We start from the raw sequence: 24,254 nt of genomic DNA, 5'->3' as shown, positions 1-24,254 counted from the left end.
GAATGACGTCCTGGGATTTGCTTGAGAAGCATCTATGGATGCAAGCCAGCGTTTTGGTCGCTTTACTAGCCGCAGCATCACATTGAAGGCTCATGTTCACCTTTGGTTAATCATGACCCCCAAGTCCCTTTCATCCATAGTGCTAGCCAGCGTAGCACTGCCAAGCCTATAAGCATGCTGCAGGTTTTTCTTCCCAAGGTGGAGAACCTTGCATTTTTTGATGTTAAACACCATCAGGTTCTCATCCGCCCATTTCCTGAGCCTGTCAAGGTCAGCCTGGATCGCCCTCCTGTCCTCATGTGTGGATGCTTTACGCCAGCGTTTGGTATCATCGGCGAACTTGGCCAGTCCGCTCGTGACTCCAATGTCCACATCATTAGTGAAGATGTTCAACAATACAGGTCCAAAGACAGAGCCTTGAGGGGCCCCAATGGTCACAGAGCACCATGATGATTGACTTCCATCAACCACCACCCTCTGGATCTGACCACAGAACCAATTCCCCAGCCAGCGGATCGTGATGGACCTGACACCACAGTTGGCCAGTTTCGCCAAGAGGTGATCATGGGATACCAGATCAAACACTTTTTTAAAGTCAAGATATATGACATCAATCCCCTCCCGCTTGTCCAGGTCACCTGGTCATAAAAGGAAATAAAATTGGTCAGGCAAGACCTACCTGCAACAAACCCATGCTGGCTATCCATCAGGATATGGCCATCAGCCAGTCCATTAAGAATGGCCTCTTTGATAATCTTTTCTAAGACCTTCCCCAGTATAGAGGTCAGGCTGATGGGCCTGTAGTTAGCCAGATCCACTTTCCTCCCTTTCTTGAAGATCGGCACCACATTGGCCTTTTTCCAATCTTCAGACACTTCACCAGAGCACCAGGAGTTCTCAAAGATCCATGCCAGGGGCTGAACTATGATGCTAGCCAGCTCCTTGAGTACCCTGGGGTGTAGATTGTCAGTGCTGGCTGATTTCAAGGTGTCCAGACTCTCAAGGTGTTCCTTCACAAGGTCAGCATTGATGGAGGGCAAGGAATCTCCCTTACCCAGGCCTCCCTGTCCTGTGATGGGCAGGGGTGCCCCATGGGACTTGTGAAAGACTGACGCAAAGTACCCATTTAGTAAGTTGGCTTTTTCCTGGGTGTTGGTTGTCAGTTGTCTTATCTGGTTTAGCAGGGGTTCAATGTTGCTCTTCTTTTCCTCCGGTTCCCCACATATCTAAAAAAGGACTTTTTATTGTCCTTGATACTTGTAGCCAGTTGGAGTTCCATCGCAGCCTTGGCTTTCCTGGTTCACTCCCTGCAGGTCCGGACCAGTGCAGAATTCCTCCTTGGAGGTATATCCCATCCTCCATCCTTTGTACGTCTTTCTTTTTAGATGCAGGAGGTCCGCTAGTTCCTTGCTGAGTGAAGGGAGCCACTGTGCCCTTTTGCTGCTTTTCCTCTGAGATGGAATAGACTTAGTTTATGCATCTAGGATCACTCGCTTGAGGAGCAACCACTCTCCCTGAACTTATTCTCCACAGACAGGAAACACCAGCACCAGATATTTTAGGGGAAAATACAAGAAAATCACACAGTAGGATAGCAAAGGATATTCTGACCCCCAGAAAGGTTTCAGTCTCATCCTTAATAGTTAGGTATTTGCTTAATCCTGAAATACTCAGTTTTATCTCCCTTCACAAAGAGTTCCAAACATGTGGACATATGCAGAAGAATTAATGTAATAATTTGCCTCTCTTACATTTCCTAGAACTTCGCACAACATTGATTAAACTAATTCTGACAAAAGAATTTGCTCTTGGGCAACTCCTTGTAATTTCAGCCAAAAGCATATTTTCAAAGACCACTCATTAAACCACTGGAAGAAAGAGAAGTTCATGATAGAGTATTAGTGAGCACTATTTTAATGGTGCTGGCATGGAATGCTTGAGTTTGAAGGAAGAAAACCAATAAATAAACAAACAACAAAAAATGAAATCTAAAATGCCACTCAGTAACTAGTGACTGTAAGTCCCAAGTGACATACATCTAAGCTTCCAGCTCTTTGCCAGTAAAAAAAAAAGAAAAAAAAAGCAATTTTCAAAAAGCTAACAAGCTTTTTTTCAAAAAAACTAACAAGAGGAAAGTAGAAAGAGTTTACACTTCAGCTGTAAAATACTTGTTGGAAAGATCCTATCTAATCTTTAATGAACAGTCGATAACGCAATTCACTACTGTTCTGCCTCTTCTCGTACTCTGTCTTATCCCCGTAGTGTTGTGTTCTAGGTTTCATATATGACAAAACCATCTCAACCACTAATAAGAATTCTGAATAATATTAGATTACAGCCAGGAGGGAAATACCTTATTTGCATCATAAAGTATCAAGTTTTGGGGAAGACAGATTTTTGCAATTTTGATATGAGCGACAATTCCAAACTTCAGGCTGTGTCAGAGTTTACATTTAAGGCAAGAGTACAGTTACTCCTTTTTTTACACTTCATTGACTGAATATAGTTACTCAGAGAACAACTGGATTTTCTAGGAAAGATATGCTCTTAATTGCACTGAGCTAACATTTTATTATGTCCTCTTTCCTGAAATTTTTCTTTCTCCGTTTTCCCTCAACCCACTTAGGTGGTATGCAACCACACTTAAGAAATGTTTTTAGAAAGGTGTTTCTCCATAATGGGCCATGAATAGTTCCAGAATGAAAATCTCACCATTCTTCTCTGTACAATTCAAGTATAATTTTTACTTCATACTTTGTTGAAATGAGGCTTCAGCCTCAAGTGGTGCCTGGCTGGTAGAAGAAGAGGAGTTGAAGTTGAAAAGTTCATAGATCCGAAGAGTTTAATGCCAGAAGGGACTATTAGATCGTCAAGTCTCACTTTCTGTGCATCACAAGCTTAAATTTCATCCAATTGTTTTTGTACTGAGTCCAGAAACTTGTGCATCACTCAAGCATAATTTGTGTTTTAGCTGAAACATGTTCCACAAAGACATCCAGTCAAGAGATAGAAAATCCATCATTCCCTATGTAATTTGTTTCAGTGTTCAAACACTACCACTTGTAAAAGTTTCTGTATAACTTATAAATTTGAATTATCTGGTTTCAGCTTCCAGTTACAAGTTTTGTATTCCTACTCCTGCTGGATTTATTAGGAACCAGTAGGAAACCTATGAAGGTAAGCTGAAAGTAAGAAACTTCTCAAGCCTCTTCTTCATAAAACAAGCAGACTGAACTTTACATCTCTCAGTGAAAGGCATTTTTCTTTCCAGTCGCAATTTTTTAATGACTTTTGGTGCACTACAGTTAAAATCGTTTTCAAAACACCACCACCAGAACAGTAGGCAGTATTCTGGTGTCACTTGGACCTATGCCATATATAGAGGTAATTCACTTCCTTCCTATTCATGGTTCTCCCTGTTCATACAAGCAGCACATTAACCCTTTTGCCACAGTACTGCTCTGGAAATTGTGTTATTTGTCCACTACAATCTCAAAATCCTTAAAGTAACCACCTTTCAATACGGAATCCTCCATATAACTATGGCCTAGGTTCATTTTTTCTTGAAGTGCAAAGTTACATTTCACTGTATTAACTTTGAAGTATATTAACCCTTCAAAGTTCTCTTTATCAAGCAGAATTAACAATTCTGAATTCTCAAATGTTTAACAAATGTTTGTTTGAAAAGTTATTGTAAAGAAGACATGCCTTTGAATTACTAAGTTCAATTTAGATGAGGCATTGAGTAACTTAATTACGTCTTTTCTTTTTACTATGTACAGATTGTTGATAAAATATGATATCCAGGAGGTTTCAATCAAAGACTATTCCTTTGGAGAAATGCATCACTTCTTACACCCAGTTATCGCTTCTCGGCCCCTTTGAGGCTCAGATCATGTATATTTCCCATGTGATTAAAACGAGTTCAGATACATAAGTATTACTTAGTATTATGTTAAAATCAGTAGGAGCCACTTTGCAAGACTTACACTGCCATACCTATTTTTAATATAGTTTAAATTAAGCAGATTATATATATATAATATAATGTACATATATAAAATCACACCTGTCCTCACAAATTTGACAAATAGTTGAACTGAAATAAGATTTTTTTTGGTAGTGTCAAAATGATTTTGTTTTAATGGGATATATAAAGAAATCAGTGTAGTTTGGAGGAATACACACAAGGTCAGGCATCTGAAACTGTTAAGTTCTAATTATAGCTTTACATAAATTATTATTCAAAACAAGGAAACAAATCTTTTTGTGTCCTTACCTATAAACTGAGAAAAAATTACTACTTACCATTCCATAATATCAGCTACTAGCAGTGAGAACACAGAATTATTTTGTAATAAGAATTCTATAAGAATTTTCAAATGTCATATTATCTTTGGGGAAACAACTAAAAATCTCCTGTCAACTACAGTGTGAAGAGAGATGCAGTTTTTAAAGTCTGTGGATTAGAGGTTCCAGGAAAGTTCAAACCAAAAGCAGAAGGAAATCATATTTATTTAGCAATTAATATAATAAGGGCCATTGAATGATTAAAAAAATAATCACAATTAATTGCACGATTTAAAAAAATAGTAGTGATTAACTGCAATGTCAATCACACAGATAAACAATAATAGAACCCCAATTTATTATAAATATTTGTTGTAGTGCATACATGTACACATGCTCTAGACAGTCCCCAAAACCTGGCCCTCCAACCCCTTCCCCCATACACTTACCTGCATCCAGCTGCTGGGTCTGTTCCCTGGACGGACGGACGTGCATGTGCATGTGAACGTGTGTGTACGTGTCTGTCCTTCCATCCATCCCTGCAGCAGTGAGGGGAAAGGGGCTGCTTTTCCTCCAGCAGCACAGACAGCCACACATCAGCAAGGGGAGAAGAGCCATTTTCCCCACCACCACACAGGCAGGCACACAATACTAAAGGGAGAGGGGCTGCTTTTTCCCCAGCACCAACAGCGATTAACGCACGTTAAAAAAATTAACATAAAAACAAATTAATGCATTAATCACCCATGTTAACTGCAATTAATTGCCAGCCCTACTATAGATCTAAGTAGAGTTCTCTAAAAGTTATTATACACCACGGGCCCAATTTTCTAAACAACTGAGCGCTCAATAACTCTACCAAATCAGGCTTTAAAGAAATAATCATTTCATCATATGGCCTCAACACTTTGAATCAAAGTACAATGAATAGCTCAATTAGTTACAAGTACTGCCTTTGGGCCCATGCCTTGAAAAATATAAAATACCACAATTAAGCAAAACAGCAGTTCTTTCTCAGCCTCTGCCATAACCAATATATACAGTACAAGTCCTATTATCTGACATTTTACTAACCAAAATACTCTATTAACTAGAATTTCAGCTTGCCAGCCAGATGAGGGGGGAAAAGCTTGCACGCGGTAGCTGCTGCCACCACCCACATCCAGCTGAAACATCTACCCTGCACTGCCATCACTCCACATCCAGCCACTGCCACCCCCCCCACCCAGCCAAAAACAGCCAGCCACAGGTAACCAGAATTTTTAGATACCTAGCACCCCACCTCCCCATTCCCACTCATGCCAGATAACAGAGCTTTTACTGTAATACAGAATCAACTTTTTAAGTCAGTACTTATATAACTCCTTCCTCACCTCCCCCTCCCCAATCATCCTAGTGTCTGGAGTGCAATTTTCTGAAAATCCTTGGCCACAGACTACATCAACAGGAGGTTTACCATTGATGTGAACAGGATCACAATTAAGCCAATGCAGATCTCTTTTGAAAATGCCACTAAATAACTTGGGGAAAGTGGAAAGCCAAGTACATGCACAGATACAGTCTTTGGAGAATGCAGGCACCTTTTAACAGTATTCATTCTTTTTTCTGAAAGACTCTACACCAGTGGATCTCAACCAGGCAGCTACAGCACCCCAAGGTGCCACAATGGCAATGGGGAGGTAGAACAGCCCCACATACCAGGCTATGGCATCTGCATACTCCTGCATTAGGAAAAGCTTGCTCAGGCTGCAGATCTTCCCAATTGGGCACTGCCAAACTTCTCCCAGAAAGAGAGGTGCAGAGATGATTCTACCTTTTCATGTGCCTGCTTCTGGGAGATACTGTTGTCAGCACATTTTTTAAGGGAAGCTCTGCCTCTAGACACCCTAAGCAGCAGCCTTTTTTTTGGTCTTCCTCTCCTTAAGAGGACTCCATGATGTCAGCCCTGTCATGGTTTCTCTGAGGGGCAAGCCTCTACCTCAGGATCCTGGCTCCTCTTTGTCCCTAATTTCCCTGAAAATCCTTAGCAACCCTGCCTCAGATAGTGCCATCTTTTGATCAGACCCCAGAAAGGGAGGTGCTTTCTTCTTCAAGGGAGGGAGTGAGGAGTAAGTGTGCCAAAACCCCAAACAGCACAGCACACTGCTTGAAAGACTCTTTACTGTACCATGGCACTTCCTTCTGTCCTGCTTCATGCTCCACTGTCCTCCTTTTTGTTCCTTTCTGTCCTCCTTGAGACAGTCTCTCTGTTTGTCATGGGACTACCCTTTCTCTACTTCCCAGCTCTCTCAGAGTCTCACTCTTTCTCTGTGTAGCGGGTGCACCAGTCACAGCACAGCTTGTGCACAGCTTGCCAGTACAAGCAGGATGCCGAGCAACTGGTGAAATTTCTTCCACCAATCAGGAGAGGGTGCCCCCCTTCTGATTGGTGTGTTTACAATGCGGGGGCAGAGCTCCCAGGAGGAGGAGTCCTAGCAAGGCTTTCACCGCCCTCACTCTGATTGGACCTTTTGCGATCCTGGGTCCAGCCCCAAATGGCTATAAAAGAAGTACATGTTCATCTGGGAGACCAGACCAGTAAGGGCTGAGAAGAAGAGCGGAGCCAAGGAAAGCTGGGGAGAGCTGCCCTAGCGGGCGATAGCCCTAGGCTCCTGAAGACGCTGCTGGAGAAGCCACCACCAGAGCCTCAGCCCTGGGAGCAGGAAGAGTCTGCTTGGGCCACACAAGGTGCACACCCCGATGCACAAAGCCTGGGAGTGGTGAGAGACTGCTCGGGCCTCATCAAGGGGCATCTGCCCTAAGGCACTCTTGGAGCATCACCAGTCCCTTTCCTCCTACAGGGCCGCTGGGCTTGGGCCCAGATAAGGCAGGCTGAGCCCCACCCCTCACCTCAATAGAAGGCAGAACTTTCAAGGTACCCAGGGCCAGACCCTGGCCTATGAAGAAACAACCCTCTGTGGCATGCCGGAGCAGCAGCTGGGCCCACATGGTGGGGAAAACAAGCCTACCACATCCCTGCTCAGGACAACTGTGAATTCAGGGAATAGGGGCTTCGCAGGGGTGGGGGCAGAGAAAAGGGCCCCCCCCCACCCACCTCCTTTCAGAGAACTGGGTGAGAGTGTGCCCTACAAAATGGGGAGCTGCACCTAATATTTTGTAAACTGGCTGTACTGTGTGAGTTATGTTATATTTTAGCTAGCAAATAATTTTAAAGGTTATTATTATCTATTGGAGTCAATTTTTCTTGTTCTTTAATTGGTTGAGTATTATATTGGGAATCTGGTACTTACCTGCTGGATCACCCTGTGGGCCTAGTGGCTTACCTTAAGGATCTTGGGGTCCTGGGTAAGGTGGCTGCTCTCAAAGCATACCCCAGGCAACCCCATTCCTGAATATAGTTATAAGTATGTGTATGTAAGTGTATACTGCTTAAATTTTTCTAATATCATCTATTGTTTTGGAGTATATATAGTTGTATATAATTCTTTATGTTAAATAAATTCTGTATATAGTTAAAAAAAATGTTGTGTGGTGTAGTTGTATAGAGAACAGAGAGATCTGTACCTGAGTCACAGCATACCTTTCACAGCACTGTTGCCTGCCAACCTATGCCATCCAACTGAGGACGGGGCACACCCTTGTGTGCATCTGGGTTATATCTGGCACAGCCATCCATCCTCACAACAAAACAGTTATAAAACTACACTATTACCTACCAAGCATAACACTCACCCAGTAAAATTACTATTAAACATAAGCTCATGGGGAAAAAATAAGGGCCTCCACAGGCTCTTCTGGTAGGTCCAGACTGACATCTTTTCCTGGGGTGAAAAGGGCATCCAATTGTCCTAGTTACTAAACTTACGGCAACTATTTACATCAACACATGCTCACATTGAGCTCCCCCCACGAAAAAAAATGTTCCTCCCACTAGAACTGTAGGCTAGAACTCAGTACACTTGGTCTCTCTTTCAACACAATACTGGGGTTGGACATGGAAGGGATGGAGTACAAACCTGCTCTCCTGCCTGCTTTAGGGTTATCAGAGGTCCCTAATGAAGGAGTGTGTGCATATGTCACAGCCCTTCCTGAGCTGGCTGTACAGCAGGCATACTGGACAGTTTTAGCAGGAGGCAGTATCTCCCAGCTGAGAAGCACTAAGGTAAGTTAAGCACAGTTGTTCTCACCTAGGGGTGTTACCACATTTTGAAAAAAACATTGTGGATGGGGTGCCTAGACTCTGAAAAGATTGAGAAATGCTGCTTTACACTTTTACAAATAAACTCCCTTCGATTTGTGACATAGGGGGAAAAAACAAAACAAAACAAGATATATTGTCACAATACATTCCTCTAATTTGCAACCTAATGGAAGACCTTAATTTGAATTTTAGCAACAGATGTATACATACATACGTGCCTCACCAATACTCTGATTAAGAGTATGATATGTTCTTTATACATGGGGAAAGCATGAGATTCCATAATCAAATTCTAATTCCAGTTATAGGAATTTATTGTGGCCACTTTTTTCTAACTATCATGGATGTCCTAAACAGTCCTAAAAGTGTGTGGAGTATTATTTTGTTTCATTAATATAATGCAAAGTAAAAAAAGGTGCATCGGTTGCCAATTGGATTGGCACTAATGAAAGAGCAAATGACACTATTGGCTATTAGCTTTTTTTGGCCGTTATAACTGATAATGTTTATGGACAATTATGCCTTCTGGCCAGGGCCCTGGACACCTGGGTTCCCTCTCTCCTGTGCAGCTGGGGCCTCTGGATGCCTGCATTCCCTCAGGAAATGGCAGGTTTCCCATTGCAGGCAGGCAGCATTCTAGTCTACAAGGGATCCTGCTCAAGGCTATCAGGAGCAAGATGCATGGGGCACTGCATACATGTACGTGGCTGCACATATGCATGGGGACAGAAATACAGCCAGGCAGCATGGACAGCAGCTCCCCTCAGGTAAGTCTATGGAGGGAAAGGGATGTGGGGAGAGAGGGATGTGGGGGGGCAGATCGAGGCCCCCACAGTGAGGGAGGGAGTGGGGTAGGGGCTGGGGGCGCTGCCCTACTAAGGCAATGCATGAGACCCAGGGCTGAGGCAGGGAGTGGGACGGAGCCATGGGCGGCTCGTCCAGAGGGTGTGGGGGGACGGCTTCCCACCACTTCATGCACCCCTCAGAGAAGGCATGGGGGGGCATGTGCCTCCCTAGATTTGTGTTGGGGGCAGATGCAGGCTGCTCACTGTAAGTTTGGGGCTCTCCACTCTGCTGTCTTTTCCTCAAGAGCATCATGCCAGCTGTGCACCCCCTGCCTGCCCAGCAGCAATGAGTTGTGCACCCCGCTGCCAGGTGGGCAGGGGGCACGCAGCCAGTGCAGGGCTCCTGGGACTAAGGCAGCAGACCGGAGAGCCCAAGCCCACAGCGGGCAGCCTGCATCCACCCTCGCCCCGCTCGGCTCGGCTCTGCTTAGAAGTGTCCTCGCTCTTAAAAATAGTGGCAGAGGTGCTTGAACTAAATCTCATTTAATCTCTCTTCATTTAATGAGCTGTAGTTCAAGCGTCCCCACTGCCATTTTTAAGTGCTGGGACACTGATACATGTGATGCAGTAGACTGCTAGAGAGTCCCAAGGAAAAAAGTTTTATGTCAGTATTTTAAAATGCCTTGCATTTTAAAGTAAATCTGTTATCAGATCAGCATCAGCCGATACGACTGCTTAATAATTGGCTATCATTATCGGCCAAGAAAATCTTTATCAGTACATCCCTAGTACATATTAGCAATACTTCTAAAAGTACAGTAAAATGGAAAGTGTTAAAACTTCAGAAAAATAGGACCTATGAATGGATTTTTCTTTATGTCCATAAAAGTAAAGACATCTCAGAGGACAAAGAGAAGCTCATGCAGACAAAATCATAAGCAAAAAAGCTTCTAACTAAATGAATGACAAGCTGAACACAGAATTAGGTCCCCTATTTCTGACAGAAAATTTATCTAAATTAGAAAATTAAATTAAAATTCAATGAGTTTCTTTTTCATAAGCTCCTAAACTTAAGATTCATTAAGTCTTGATGGTTTAATACAGGGGAGCTCCAGTTTTCCAGATACAACTGAGTTATAACTTAGTCCCTTTATCTGAAAGAAATCATTAACAGAAAACTTTCAATATTATGAGTGGCCAATGGAGGCTTTTAGGGCCCAAATTTCCAACTCTTGGTGTCTAAACTTATGTTTCTACATCCATTATTAAGCACTCAAATAAAACTAGTTCCATCAATCAAGGTACAGACCACCTCACTTGGTGCAAGAGACAGCTAGCACTGGTAGATGGATAAGACATCTCTGGGTAGAACAGGTATAACTACAACCACTGAATAAAATTATTTAGAAGACAAAAGACATTTTTAAATGCTCCATCAAAGGACACAAACCTGCCTTTTGCAGGTTCTGTTCCAACCTCGTTTACAGGCACCGGTGGCATAACTAGGGAAGGGTAACTGCCCTAGGTGCCAACTTGTGCAGGGGAAATGGGAGGGAAGCAGGAGGAAGGGAGGGGAAAATAAAAATGCCTGCTGCCAGCTTCAGCATGAATAATGCTGGCAGTGTGGCAGTGACCAGAACTCACTGCTGCCCCTGTGTCCAGTTCCCACTCACATTGCTACAAAGCTTCCAGGCACTTTTCCATTGCCTTGTCCACCTCCATATGCATCAGGACCAAGTTAATGTTACTGGAATATAGACTCTTGCACTTCTTAAATACTACCTACACATTGTATTAGCACAGTTTTTTGCATTTAATTTCCTAGGTTCTTTTTTAGGGGTAAATGAAAGAGTCCTTACGGCAATATAAGCACTTAATCCAACTCAAATACTAAAGAGGACATAACCTTTTAAATCATCTTAAAAATTTACAACACCATAAGCTCTTTAAGTTCCTGGAATACTTAGCCTATCTTAAAACCTTATAGCACTCAAAGTCTCTAGAGAAACATACGCACCTAAACCATCTCAAATTTTTCAAAAGGACACAAGGTTTAAACTAATGTTCAGGGTATAGTTTTTAGAGATCTCTGTTTCTGAAGGCACTTTTTTGTGCACAAAATCAGATAGCTAGATCTCTAATAATATTTAGATCTTTTCACGAGAGCTGCCTTCAACTGGGAAGACGGCTTGTTTGTGAATTTCCCCAGGAACAAAAGGTTGTCCTGTGTCTCATGTGCATATAATTTTTTGGAGGATCTTGTGTTCTTGTGACAAGAACTCCCAGTTCTAGTCATAAGAGAGGGGCTAACTAGCACACTGATCCTTGCGGGTTGGGGAGGCAAAGTATCGGAGTATACACACATACTGAACAGTGCTGAACTTTGGCAGGGGTTGTCAACCAGGGGTATGTGTACCCTTGGGAGTACTTGGAAAGGCCCTAGGGGGTACACAGGGCAGGTAGGAACAGAGAGCCACCACTCCGCACCACCGCCTCCCAGGAACAGGGCCAGGGGTGAGGGTGCAAGGGGCAAGGTTTGTTGGGTAAATCTGATATCTTTTATTACATCAACTCAAATAGTTGGAAAAAATGCAAAGAAGATTTTTTTTTCAGCTGTTTGAGTTGGTCTAATAAAAAATATCAGATTTACCCAAAGAACTTTGTCTGAAAAATTATAACAAATTTCTAAATTTTCCATACATAGAATTTAAGTTATGGGGGGGTTATTTTATATTCAAGTAAGTATGTTACTAAGCCCTACTATAGGATAATGCTTTACTATATTTGAAGAAGTATGCAACATATATCTTTTGAAACAGAAAATGACAGAATACCTATTCTGCATCTTTGTCCTGTGACAATCATTGTTTTAGCTATCACCAAACAAAGTGATTATTCCTTCATTTAATTTGAAAAGAAAATGGGAACTGATAAACAGTCATTTTCAATAACATTTCTGACTGACATTAGATTAAAGGTACGCTTTATGAAAGCCATACAGCCTCCAGCTCAACAAGTTTTAATCTAGCTGATGAACTCATTGGCTCTGTGCATGCACCTGTGTGCATATATATCCATGAGTGTTTATGGAGCATAAGACTGGAATGGACTTGGACTGACTAGGGGGGTGAGGGAAGTGTCCTACCTCTGTTGTCCAGCTGACATGATAGTCACAAATGTGGAAATGGTAAAAGGAAACAAGTTCTATTAAGACTAATAACATCTTTGGGTTATCTTCTACAGACCACATTATTTTTTATTACAATCACTATTTATGTTTTCTCAATTTTTTATACCTGGGTAGAGCTGGAAGTACAGAGCATTACAAACCTGATACTCTTTAGCAATTGGCAGCTACTCACTTCACAACAATGTAAAAGCTGGAGAATTTAGTTTTAGGGGTTAAGCCAAATTCCTCCAAAGTCATACCAGGTTCTTAGCTTCAAAAGCTGATGGCTTCTTTTTCCTTCATAAATTTTGGATGAATTTACACTGATCTATGCAAGATTGAGATGCCTAGCAAAATAAGGGAAATGCATACCTTAATTAGTTAATTGTCTTAAGTCTTACTGCTATAACATCAATTAAGAGACACACAGAATAGTCTGCTCAGAGTGCGCAGTTAATGAAACTGAAGAATAAATCTTCACTTCTTCCGATAGAAAGCAGGGGAATCCCTGTATCTGCCTGTATAAATTCAATTACAAATGTATGCTTAGTGCTGTGTATAATGAAATGCAGCATTATACCAAAATCTTTAAAATATGGACTCTTGTGTGAAGGCTCTTCACACCTTACATTGTAAAAAAGTGCCTGTATATGTTTCCCCATCCCCAACAAAAAATTTAGCCATAATTTATCATGTTCTCTTTCACTTTCCCATCTTGTAGCAAAGTCACATCACAGTAGGCTAACATTGTTTCATTTTTCAGAAAGGAGAAAATAAGCATGACTACCTGTCTCCCAGCCCAATCAAGACTGCCAATGCCCCGCCCAAAAATTAGAGTAAGATCTAACCACTTTTCCCAACCAGAATTTTATTATCCATACAAAAGTGAGGAAGAAGGTAGTTAAGTAGGATGAGGAAAAGGAGAAGCAAGAGTCAACAATAAGAAGTTTTCTCCTCATGTTTTTTCTGTTTTTCTTATCCTATAGAAATCACTTTTTGAGGCAAGGACATGCATACTATATGTATAGTTTTAGGAATATAATATATACATAGTATCTAGAACTCATTCAAACTTTGTAAAAATAAGACAATGGACAAAATATCTTTCACCCACTACCCAGATGGAAACAACCTCAGGAAGTCTTAAAATTTAGAGTCAGGCTGCTTTGTTGACTTCAGTAGTTACATGAAAGAGAAAGTAATGTCTTTAGGACATGAAAAAAATTACTTGCATTATCACATGCACCTGAATAAGACATACACTTTATTTTGGGAAGACAAAATGAAGATAAAAAGATTTTCCAGTCATGGCTGAATGCAGGCCACATAGAATAGAAACAGTGTACACTTCAGTATCTGTAGAACCACTCTTTCCTGGCAGCTAAGGCTTTAATCCTGTTACACCGATGCTCAGCTGAAGACTTCTGCTAATTAAGCAATAGCTGTGATAGGGTTAAAGCTTGAGCTGCAGAGTTTGCAAGGAGAGCCAGGGGCTTATCAAGCAGATGCTGCCCCTTCTGCATGCAGTGGAAGTCAAGCAAGGAACACACACCCAGAAACCACTACAGCATTCCCATGCCTCCATTCCACTCAGCTTCCTTGCTTAAAATTTGCAATCCAATTTTGGAGGGCTATTTTTTTTTTTTGAAGGGAGAGGCGGGGAAAAATCCATGCAGAATGCAAGTAAATATGGTATATGTAGACTTTATGATGGACAAGGTATCCACTGATACAGCACCTTCTATTCAACTACAGAGAAAAATTCATTTTCTGCTGCTCTATTAACCGTGTTACAACCTTGAATGAACTCTGTCAGTGGACAATAGCAGACTTGTTTACTAGGATCTAAGTAGTGGATTGCAGGAGCTCTTGGCTTGCTGATTTAGCAAAGTCAAAATACTTTTGCTGGCTCTAGGTCTGCAGTCACCTTTTTTAGGGTATAAAGATATACTCCTATCAGCACCCTTTCCTGCAAAATGAGACTTCACAGTTCAGATGCCTAGTCCTTGTAGGTTTCCAAACTTCCAAAACCATAGATCAGTGGTCACAAACCAATGTATCTCAATCCACCAGTAGATCTCAGAGCCTCTTGCCATATATCTCAGAGCCTCCTGGAGTCAATCTGAGGCTGTAGTGGTGGGGCTGAGTGCCTACGTCCATGCACTCACAAGCTCCAGCCCAGCAAGTAAGTCCATGGGGGACAGAAGGGGCAGGGGCTAGGTCAAGGCCCTGGCAGTGAGGGACAGTGCCGCAGAGGCAGGAGTAGAGGTAAATTGAGTGAGGCCCTAGCTAGGTTGGACTTACCTGCTAGGGAGATACGCCCCCAAATAATGTTTTCTCCTTCTACCTCAATTTGCCCACTCCCCTTCCCTCCCCACAGACTTACCTGCTGAGCGGGGGGAGGGGAGGCGGCAGCACACGGTAGATCTAGGGTTGCTTTTAAATGCCAACAGTGATCTCCTACTTAAAAAGGTTGGAGACCACTGCTATAGATGCTTCAAATGATCATTTCTCACTTTGGCAACTTTGTGACAGCAAGGGACACAGTTTGAAAAACAATTTCTAAATGAATAGGATTTTACTCACAGATAAAGCACAAGAGCGATAAAAATCAATGGGGAAAAAAGCAGAAATCTGTATGCACAAAATCTGCCTGAGCATCCTCACCACTTTGAGCCCCTTTTCAATATCTTCTTGGGCTGCTAGACTGCTCCTCTGCTTCCACACAACCTTGCCTTCTGGCTCTCTCAAAAAGCTAGTAATAGAGTCTTTCATAATTTTCTAGCCCCCGTGGTTGCAAGCCAATCAAGTGATTTTCCACAGTGCCTTGGAAGTTCTTTTTTAGATGATCTATTCCTAGGTTTCAAGCTAGCTCATTGCCACAGGGTGCTTTCATTTGAATGGAAGATCCTCCAGATTAATTATGTTCGTTTTCTCTACAGTATTACCTCTCTAATAATCTCTTGGAATCCCACCCAAAGACAAAGGAAAGTAGGCCACAGTAAAGGCATAAATATATCCATTTACACTAAAAAATTCCATTCACAAAAACTGAAGTTTGAAGTTGAAGATATACATATGTACAGATAGACACTACTCAAGCACACATTTCAGAGGGAGGTTGGCTGAACTGATATTTTAGTTTTTCTCACCCATTCCCCAACCCAGGCTTGTGTGACAGCAAAGATGATGTCATCCAAACATTTTTAAACTACCGGGGGGGAACTATACAACTAAGTCAAACTAAGATAAACCTATAAAAACATCTGATCAACTTCAAACACAAAGACAGCCAGGTAACTTCAGTTACCCTTCTTTAGACCATAATAAAATCTGGTCAGAAATGCTTCAAAATTATGACTGTCTTCCAAGATCCAACTACTGATGAGTATTATGTCAAAATGTATATTAATCAAAAGAAGTACTTATCTAGGAATTATTAACATGGGAGCAACCCCCTCCTTTGAGGATGGTCTATTCACTGATTTTCTTTTGGAACAAGGGATAAGGACAATGCCCAAGATTCTTCTGATAGAGAATCCTTATTTTTAAGTGGAATAAAAATTCCTATAAATAAAAATAGGAATGTGGTTTTCTATCTGGTATATTAACAACTTCTTGTTTTAGTGGTATCAATAAACATGTACGCCACTTGTACATGTGACAAAATTGCCCTTTTAGCAGTTTAATTGCCCTTTTATAGCAGTTTATTTGCATCACATATTACATGTGCAGCGGCGCACTGCAATTTAATTTCATCATACTGTACACATGCAGCAGCGTATTGCAATGTAAATGATTTTGTTACATAGCAAACTAAAACACATCCCAATGTATTTTAGTTTGCTGCCTAAAAATATTGCGGTGATACATCTATCCCCTGACTTCCAGCATGGCAATGAATCATCCCTCCCACCTTCTCCAGCCACCCCTAGGTAAGCACAGGGAGGTGGCAGGAGGGCAGCTAGGTATGCTGGTGGCTGGAGAAGGTGGCTGGGATGGTGCACAGGGTGCTGAAAGCCCAAGTGTACTTGGGGCTGCTTGAGCTTGGTAGGCTTCCAGCACCCCATGCACCATCCTTGCTGACTTCTCCGGCTACCAGCATACCCAGCCACCCTCCTGCTCCCTTCCCACACTGCACCAGAGGCAAGCCAGCCCAGATGGCCCCAGATGCTGGGAACAGTACCCAATCCTTTTTTTTTCCTAGTGGAACCTGCCTGTGGCTGAGGGGGGGTGAGCTGCCACTGAGCCGAGGTCAACCCTTTGGCCCTACACCTAATGACTACTAAGGCTAGACAGCTAGAGAGATACACATGCTTCTCCACAAGGAGGCTCTGGGGTCCCCAGTATGTCTTGGGACATAGATTATTCACTTTTTTTCAGGCAAACTGAAAATATGCGAGCTACTTGCACTTAAAAACTGCATTTTGTTCAGGTTAGAAGCAAAAAATTTTTAAATCCAAGGTCTTTTCATGGTTACAATATAAACCAATTTAAAAATCTGGTAGAGAACAGAAGATAAATGTTTTATCTTATTCACTTTCTCCTTTTAAGACACCTTGCACTATAAAATAAAAAAAAAATATTTTTCTACCAAAAGCTCAAATCTAGAGAAATGAAGAGCAAAAATACTAAGTTACCTAGCAACATTCACTTCCTAACCAATGTTAATATCTGCCATTCAAAAAGGGCATTTTATTTGATTAATATTGTGCAATATGGAAAATGCATTAATAAGTTGTTCTTATCTTCTTATCAAGAAAATAAATTACCTATCCAAAAATAATTTTGTTTATTCATTTAAAAGGACATTTTTTGCCAATCTCAGTAACACTGCCTCTGACAGGTCATGTACTCAAACCCCATTAAGACCTGAATATATGCTTTAAGGGTGTAAGGGGGACACAAATAGAAGAAATAACAAAACAGAATATTCAGATGAATAAATTCAAGATCCACTCCCCAAGGGAGATTTTAAAACTCCAAAACACATTTCAGAAAGCATAGGGGGAAATATATTAATCTGGAGTGCCATACCATAAGCTTGAGAGAGTCCAGAGAAAAGCCACACACATGATCAGAGGTCAGGAAAACAGACTTTACGACTACAGGCTGAGAGCTATGAGGCTTTTTAGCCTGGAAAAGCGCAGGCTCAGGGGTGATCTGATGGCCACCTATAAGTTTATCAGGGGTGACCACCAGTTTCTGTGGGAACATTTGTTCACCACAGCGCCCCAAGTGATGACGAAGTTGAACGGTTATAAACTACTGCAAGACCATTTCAGGCTGTACATAAGGAAGAATTTCTTTACTGTCCAAGCCCCCAGTGTCTGGAATAGCCTGCCATCGGAGGTGGTTCAAGCAAATTGAACACCTTCAAGAGTATATTGGTTGCTTATCTTGCTGGGATCCTATGACTCAGCTGACTTCCTGCCCTTCGGGCGGGGGGCTGGACTCGATGATCTTCCAAGGTCTCTTCCAGCCCTAATGTCTATGAAATCTATGAAATCTCCTAATGGTCTCACTTTTCCTATTGAAGGGAAAAGGAAAAAAATACAAAAGCAGTGAGTGAACATGTTATACCTAAAAGAACCCACAGTTTCAACAAAAGAGAACCCATTCATTTTCAGGATCACTCAGTCTCCCTGAGCCCAATCCCATTCTTTGTAAACTCAACAGAAAACTCCTATCAGTTTCAATAAATATTAGATTCATCCCTGTGTGCAGTAGCGGGCTGTCTTATTCTTGTATGGATATTGGACATATACTGGTCAAAATTTTCAAAATTTAAGTTAAAGTGAACTTTAAGTGCTTAAAACAACCCCTTAGTAACAGTTCCTTTTAGCACCCATTTGAAATCTATTTCCATAATAATCTACTGTAATATTATTAATAATTTACATAGAATAGTTAATAGACTAATATATAATCCAAAGGTAAGCAAATACATTTAAACACCATAAATACAATTACATTGACATTAAAGGTAAAAGAGAATTAAGATTGCAAAGTCTAACACTCAACATTTGAGAAATAAATTAAAAGATCTTATGCGTTTTTCTAAGAGATCCTACCTCAGTATATAGGAGGATGGTGGTCAATAACACCATTGTCCAATCTTACTTTTTACCCTCACTATTAGGTATGCAATCTTTGGCCTAATTTACTGTACACAGTCTATACCCTGCACTGATTATTAATTTCCTTTTCAGCTTCTTTATAGCTGTCCTCAATGTAGTGTCTAATTCCTTCAAAAAACATATATGAATTTATCTTCTTAGTACCCTGTGAGATACGTTATTTTATCCTTATGTTACAGACTCAACGCAGGAGGTACAGAGTAAAAAAAACTGAAAAGGGCTTACACAACTTTCTAATGGATCTAGTTGTTCCATTTTCCAAAGTGTCTAACAATTGTTGCTGAGGCAATTTAAAGATTTCTACTAATTTCAAGTGTTCAAACTGAAGCACCTAAAGCTTGCGATGCATGCCCCCGGGGGCTGGGGGGGGGCACAGTGACTGTCCGCAGGCAGCAGTGATAGGGGCATACCAGTGCCGAGTGGAGAGCTCCCACAGGCAGCTGCAGCAGTGTCAGCAGCAAGGGGGTGGGGGCTGGCACACCACAGATATCACTGGCAATGTCAGCAGCAGCCAGTGGTGATCGGCAACCGGCCACAGATGCCGGTGGCAGTGTCGACAGTGGGGGGCTGGCAAGTGGCACTTATTTCATGGGGTGCACCGCCAATCTCAGGGGGTGCACATGCACCTGTGTGCACCCCCTACACATCGCCAGTGGTTGTGAGAACTAATTCCTTTCACAAACAAGGATCTAGGTGTTTCATTATGGGGCACCTGGAAAATAAGACATGTACAGTCAAGTCACCCGGGAATATTACGTTTTCAAATGGCCTGCCCAATCTCATGAAAGGAAGCTTGAGGGAGAGATATGGAGACAATCTTCATTTAGTCTGGAGAAGAGAAGACTGACAGGGGATTTGATAGCAGCCTTCAACTACCTGAAGGGGGATTCCAAAGATGGAGCTAGATTGTTCTCAGTCATGGCTGATAACAGAACGAGGAACAATGCTCTCAAGTTGCAGCAAGGGAGGTTTAGGTTGGATATTAGGAAAAACTCTCTGACTAGGATGGTGCTGAACCACTGAACCAAGTTACCTAGAGAGGTGGTGGCATCTCCATCCTTGGAGGTTTTTAAGACCTGGCTTGACAAAGCCTTGGCTGGAATGATCTTGTTGGGGATGGTCCTGCTTTAAACAGGGGGTTAGACTAGATTACATCCTGAGGTCCCTTCCAACCCTAATTTTCTCTGATTCTATGAATCCAGTTTTCCAGGGTAGGTAACTAAGGTCCACATCCACAAAAAAGACAATGACACTTAAAATGGGACTGAGACAAAATCACACACCTAAACACAACTGAGAGAGAATGTAGGCACCTATGTTGAGAAAAAACAAAATAGGCACCCCACCATCCCACCAAACGCCCCCCACACTCAAGCAACCACAAAACTCAGTGAGTGAGTAAATTCATTCAGCATGTACATTTCCGACCATAAAGTCCCCTAGGAACCTACATTTGGGTGACTGCATATCTTTTGAAGCAACCCTGCCTAAGCACTCCTGACTATACACACAGCACCTACAAAATAAGATGTGTAATATTTTTTAAACTTTCTTTCTTTTATTTATTTATTTATTTATTTATTTATTTATTTTACAGACAGCTACTTGAATTGCAGCCAAAACTAGGGGTAAAATCTTCAGCGTGTAGACAGATATAAAGAAAGAGGAAGGGACAGGAGATAACAATGATTAAGAAGTGCCACAAAATGGGATGGAAAGGTGAAGTCCCTCCCTCATGCATTCAATCTTTGTTTTATTTTTCCAGTGTAACAAGGGTTTTATTTCTATATGCCATTATTCCAATGACAGGGTCAACAGGGTTAAGCTATGGCTAAGGTTAGATCCAGAAAGCATGTTTTAAAATTTTTAAAGCAGCAGTAGGCGACTGAATGCATCATGGACCTACCAACCATTAACACATGATATTAAAAGAATTTTGCTTACTTCCTATTGGTTTGTGAATACCTCCTGTTTTGCAAATATGAATTTGAACTCAGAGGTAAAATAAATGGACGTGTTTCCATAATTGCTCAACTGAATGTGCTCAACTGGAAAAACAGAAACAAAACAGTAATAAATATCCTATTTCACACAATAACTAAAAGTGACGGCAACGAGAGCACTAGAGAAAGGATTTTAACATCATTGATCAGCCAAACAAAGACAAAGAAATATAAAAGAGAAAATGTTTTTGCTACTTCACAGTGCCTAATAAGCTTTTTACCTTCAGGGCTGATACCACTCCCCACTAGCACAAAATCTCTCTCTCTCTCACAGAAATGACTTAAAGCTTTGAAGTTGTAAAGTGGTGAAAAAATGTTTCTGATTTTTATTGTCAGTACATAATTCCATGAAAAAAAATATATATATGCTACAGAAACCATACAATCATCCACGAAAAATTAAAAATACTATTGAGCTGACAGCTTGAAGGCACACATTTTCAAACTGGGAATTTTTGTAACCACATTTCACATCTTTTATCAATATAATCCATTATTATGGCAATCTGTTTTTTCTTATATGGCATGCAGTACTACATAGAAAACAGTCTCATTCGCAGCTATTTTACTTACATTTCTTTGGAGTCTGTTACCTCGTTGCTTTATGACCAGGAATAATTTTCTTTTTTTTTTTTTCCTTTTTTGCTTAAACTGGTGCTTTCTCCAAGAGTGTCTTCTACCTCTACAGCAGACAGTAAGGACAAACTTTCCTTCAGCCTTTGCTTAAGTTATCTAATATAAGAATGAAAAACAAAGAAGGCTAAGTGTAAATTGTTATGCTATGTACTACGTCAAGGAATTACAGTGATCTTCTAAAAACACAGTAGATTTACACAACACTATACTTATTTATTTTATATACATCTATTAGGCCTGTGCAAAGTGGCTAGTATTTGCTTCGGATTTGGTTTCGGCTGATGCGGAGGACAGTCATTCGATTCAGTGATTTGAATCACTGTCCTGAATCAATTCGGCCAAATCTGATTTGGAGATTTGGCTGCCTCCCTAAATTCGCCAGATCAAACAGGCCTCATCCCCTGCCCGCTCTCCCAGCCCTGTCAATGGCTGCCCCACACCAGCCCCAGCATCCTGGCTCTTTAAAAAAGAAAAAAGAAAAACCCGCACTCACCAGATGCTGCCAGGCCAGGGTGGGGGGGGAAGGGGATCCTTGCTGCTCCCCACTGCTCCATGCTGCGTGGGGGGCTCTGCCATGAGCTCCCATCCCCCACCCACTCTCCCAGCCCCCCCCATGGCTGCCCCACTTGGCCCCGTTGGCTCTTAAAAAAAAATTTTTAAAGCCCCACACTCACTGGTTCCTGCCTGTCAGAGGGTGGTCCCTGCTGCCCCCCCACTGCCCTGTGCTGCATGGAGGGGCTTTGCCACGAGACCCCAAGAGCCCTGAGGGCCACTGCACCAGTTGGTGAGTGCAGGGCTTTTTCTATTTTTTAAAGAACCAGGAGCTGGGGCCAGGTAGGGCAGCCACTGATGGGGCAGGGAGAGTGGGCAGGGGATGGAAGCTCATGGCAGAGCCTGCCGTGCAGCATGGGACAGTGGGGGGCAGCGGGGATCACCTCCCCCCCACTTGGCAACAGCCAGTGAGCGAGTTCAGGACATTTTTTTCTTTTTCTTTAAAGCCCTGGGATGTTGGGGCTGGGTAGGCAGCCACTGACATGGCTGGGACAGCGGGCAGGCGTTGGAGAGTGCTCAGGAGGGCTGGGGGAGCAGGCAGCGGATGGGGACTGGCAGGGGTTCCCCCATGGTTCCCTCCCCGCTCCTCCAGCCTCCTCCACCCCCTAGTTACCAGCATGGAGTCCAGGTCCAGCTCCATGCAGCAGCAAGTGGGGATTGCCTGAATCTCCAAAGCCCTCCAAATCTTTTCCAAATCAATTCAGAGAACTTCAAACTGATTTAGACCTTTTTACTGGTCTCCCAATTGGATTTGGATTCAGAGATTCGGCTGCTGAATCTCCTTTGAATCGAACCAGCACCTGAAGCGTCGCACAACCCTAATATCTATATATAGGTATAGCTGTATCTCTAGAGATAGAGATATATTTTGCACACCTGGTGGTGAGGGGAACTCCTACATCATTTACATCTGCCCCCCACCCCAACATCAAGCATCTAAACCCAGATTATCAGTCGCCTTCTTATCCTTCCAATTCACATCATACCTTGGACTCACATTAAGAAGCTGAACACAGTTCAAAAAACAATCTATTTCCATGATATTTCCAATTCAGTTCTGTAATACTACGACAGTCAGAATAGTTTGGCTTCATGTAAGTACCTGTGCTCAACCGAACCAATTTCTGAATATTTTGAGTTGCCTATGCTAATAAATACTCTCAATCTTAACAGCCAGTAAAACAAGAACCTTCACAACCTATTTCTCTGTCATGCTAAACCTTATATGCTTGTATTTACTGGATATAAAGCAAATAGCATTTTACACCCACTTTACACAAGCAATTTCTTACTCAAACTGGAAGTGTACACCAGCTTCTTTAAGTTACATAGCTATCTCCCCACTTGCCCCTCTTGTTTAGTTTACAGCATGTCTAATAAACTTGATTAAACTCCTCACTTCTGTGTTCACAACCATCTGCTTAAGCATACTGTAGACCATGTGATCAAAGCAGGTGCACTAAAGAGTGGAGGAAAAGTTTCCTCAAGAAAGTAAACCTTAGCAACTGCATCATTTGTATTCCAATATTTCCTCTTGGTGTTAAACACACATACTTTCACTTTAATCTCCAGGATACAGCAATGTTTTTGCTGTATTTTAGGTATGTGCAGATCAATGCATATTCCTTCAGGGAAGCCTTTTGAACTGGCAGACAGTGAATGATTGACATCAGGCACAAATACTTTTTGCTGTCATGGAATTGCATGTCATTTATAGGAAAACCAATGTTAATTAATTCTGTCCATACATACCAGATGTGTCAGAGGAATATACCAGGTCTTTCACACCATACTGCTTGATAGCAGATGCAAATTAAGCTCTGCATGGGAAAATATATCTCTGTTACTGAACTGAAAGTCCCCATGTACTGTGCATCTGTACCTTGTAAGAAAAAAGCCTATACTAACAACAAAAATGCTTGGATATCAGTATGCACTTGAAGAACTAAAGTCCCTTTTGCAAACTATGAATTAATGCTCTCACTTTAAGGTAAAAATCTAAAAGGATCCCTGCCTGTCTATACCTATCTCTATTTATCAGTATTCTCCTAAACACTGCAATGGGGAATTTAGCCTTACAAATGAATCTTGTTCCTTGTCAGCTTGATATATTGGGTCAAAATAAGTATAATGTAATAGCTGCTACATCTAGGAAATGGAAACCTGAAAAAGGAGGACAAAAAGTAACTGCTGCTGTTGCTACTGAAAGCTAAATAACATTGTTCCCTTTGATTCAAGTTGCTGAAACTGAGGCCACTGAACTGACAGACAGAGGATCTACTTTATAGTTTCCGCTCTGATTTCCTGTAGGACTTCAGGCAAGCTTCCCATCCAGCTCCTTGTTTGACTCACTTATTTAGAATGTAAATTCTTCTGGTAGGATTGTACATCACCTAGCACAGTGGTCTTCAAACTTTTTATGGTGAAGATCACTTTGCAGCACCACAGGATCTACCACACCCCCCCTGCCCCACCTGC

At 41.8% G+C, this 24,254-nt stretch overlaps 1 protein-coding gene across 1 annotated transcript in view; it reads right to left on the bottom strand.

The window, feature by feature from the left end:
* The window catches only part of FOXP2 (forkhead box P2), a 638,779-nt gene that overhangs the window by 529,718 nt on the left and 84,807 nt on the right, over positions 1–24,254 (bottom strand). Inside the window, exon 2 of the mRNA XM_019543407.1 lies at positions 21,162–21,320. The gene's annotated coding sequence lies outside the window, so the exon portion shown is untranslated. The remainder of the gene's footprint in view (positions 1–21,161; positions 21,321–24,254) is intronic.

This window comes from Crocodylus porosus, unplaced genomic scaffold, assembly GCF_001723895.1.
Source record: "Crocodylus porosus isolate Cpor-Errol unplaced genomic scaffold, CroPor_comp1, whole genome shotgun sequence".
NCBI classification, from domain to species: domain Eukaryota; kingdom Metazoa; phylum Chordata; order Crocodylia; family Crocodylidae; genus Crocodylus; species Crocodylus porosus.
This window is presented reverse-complemented; position numbering and strand designations above follow the sequence as displayed.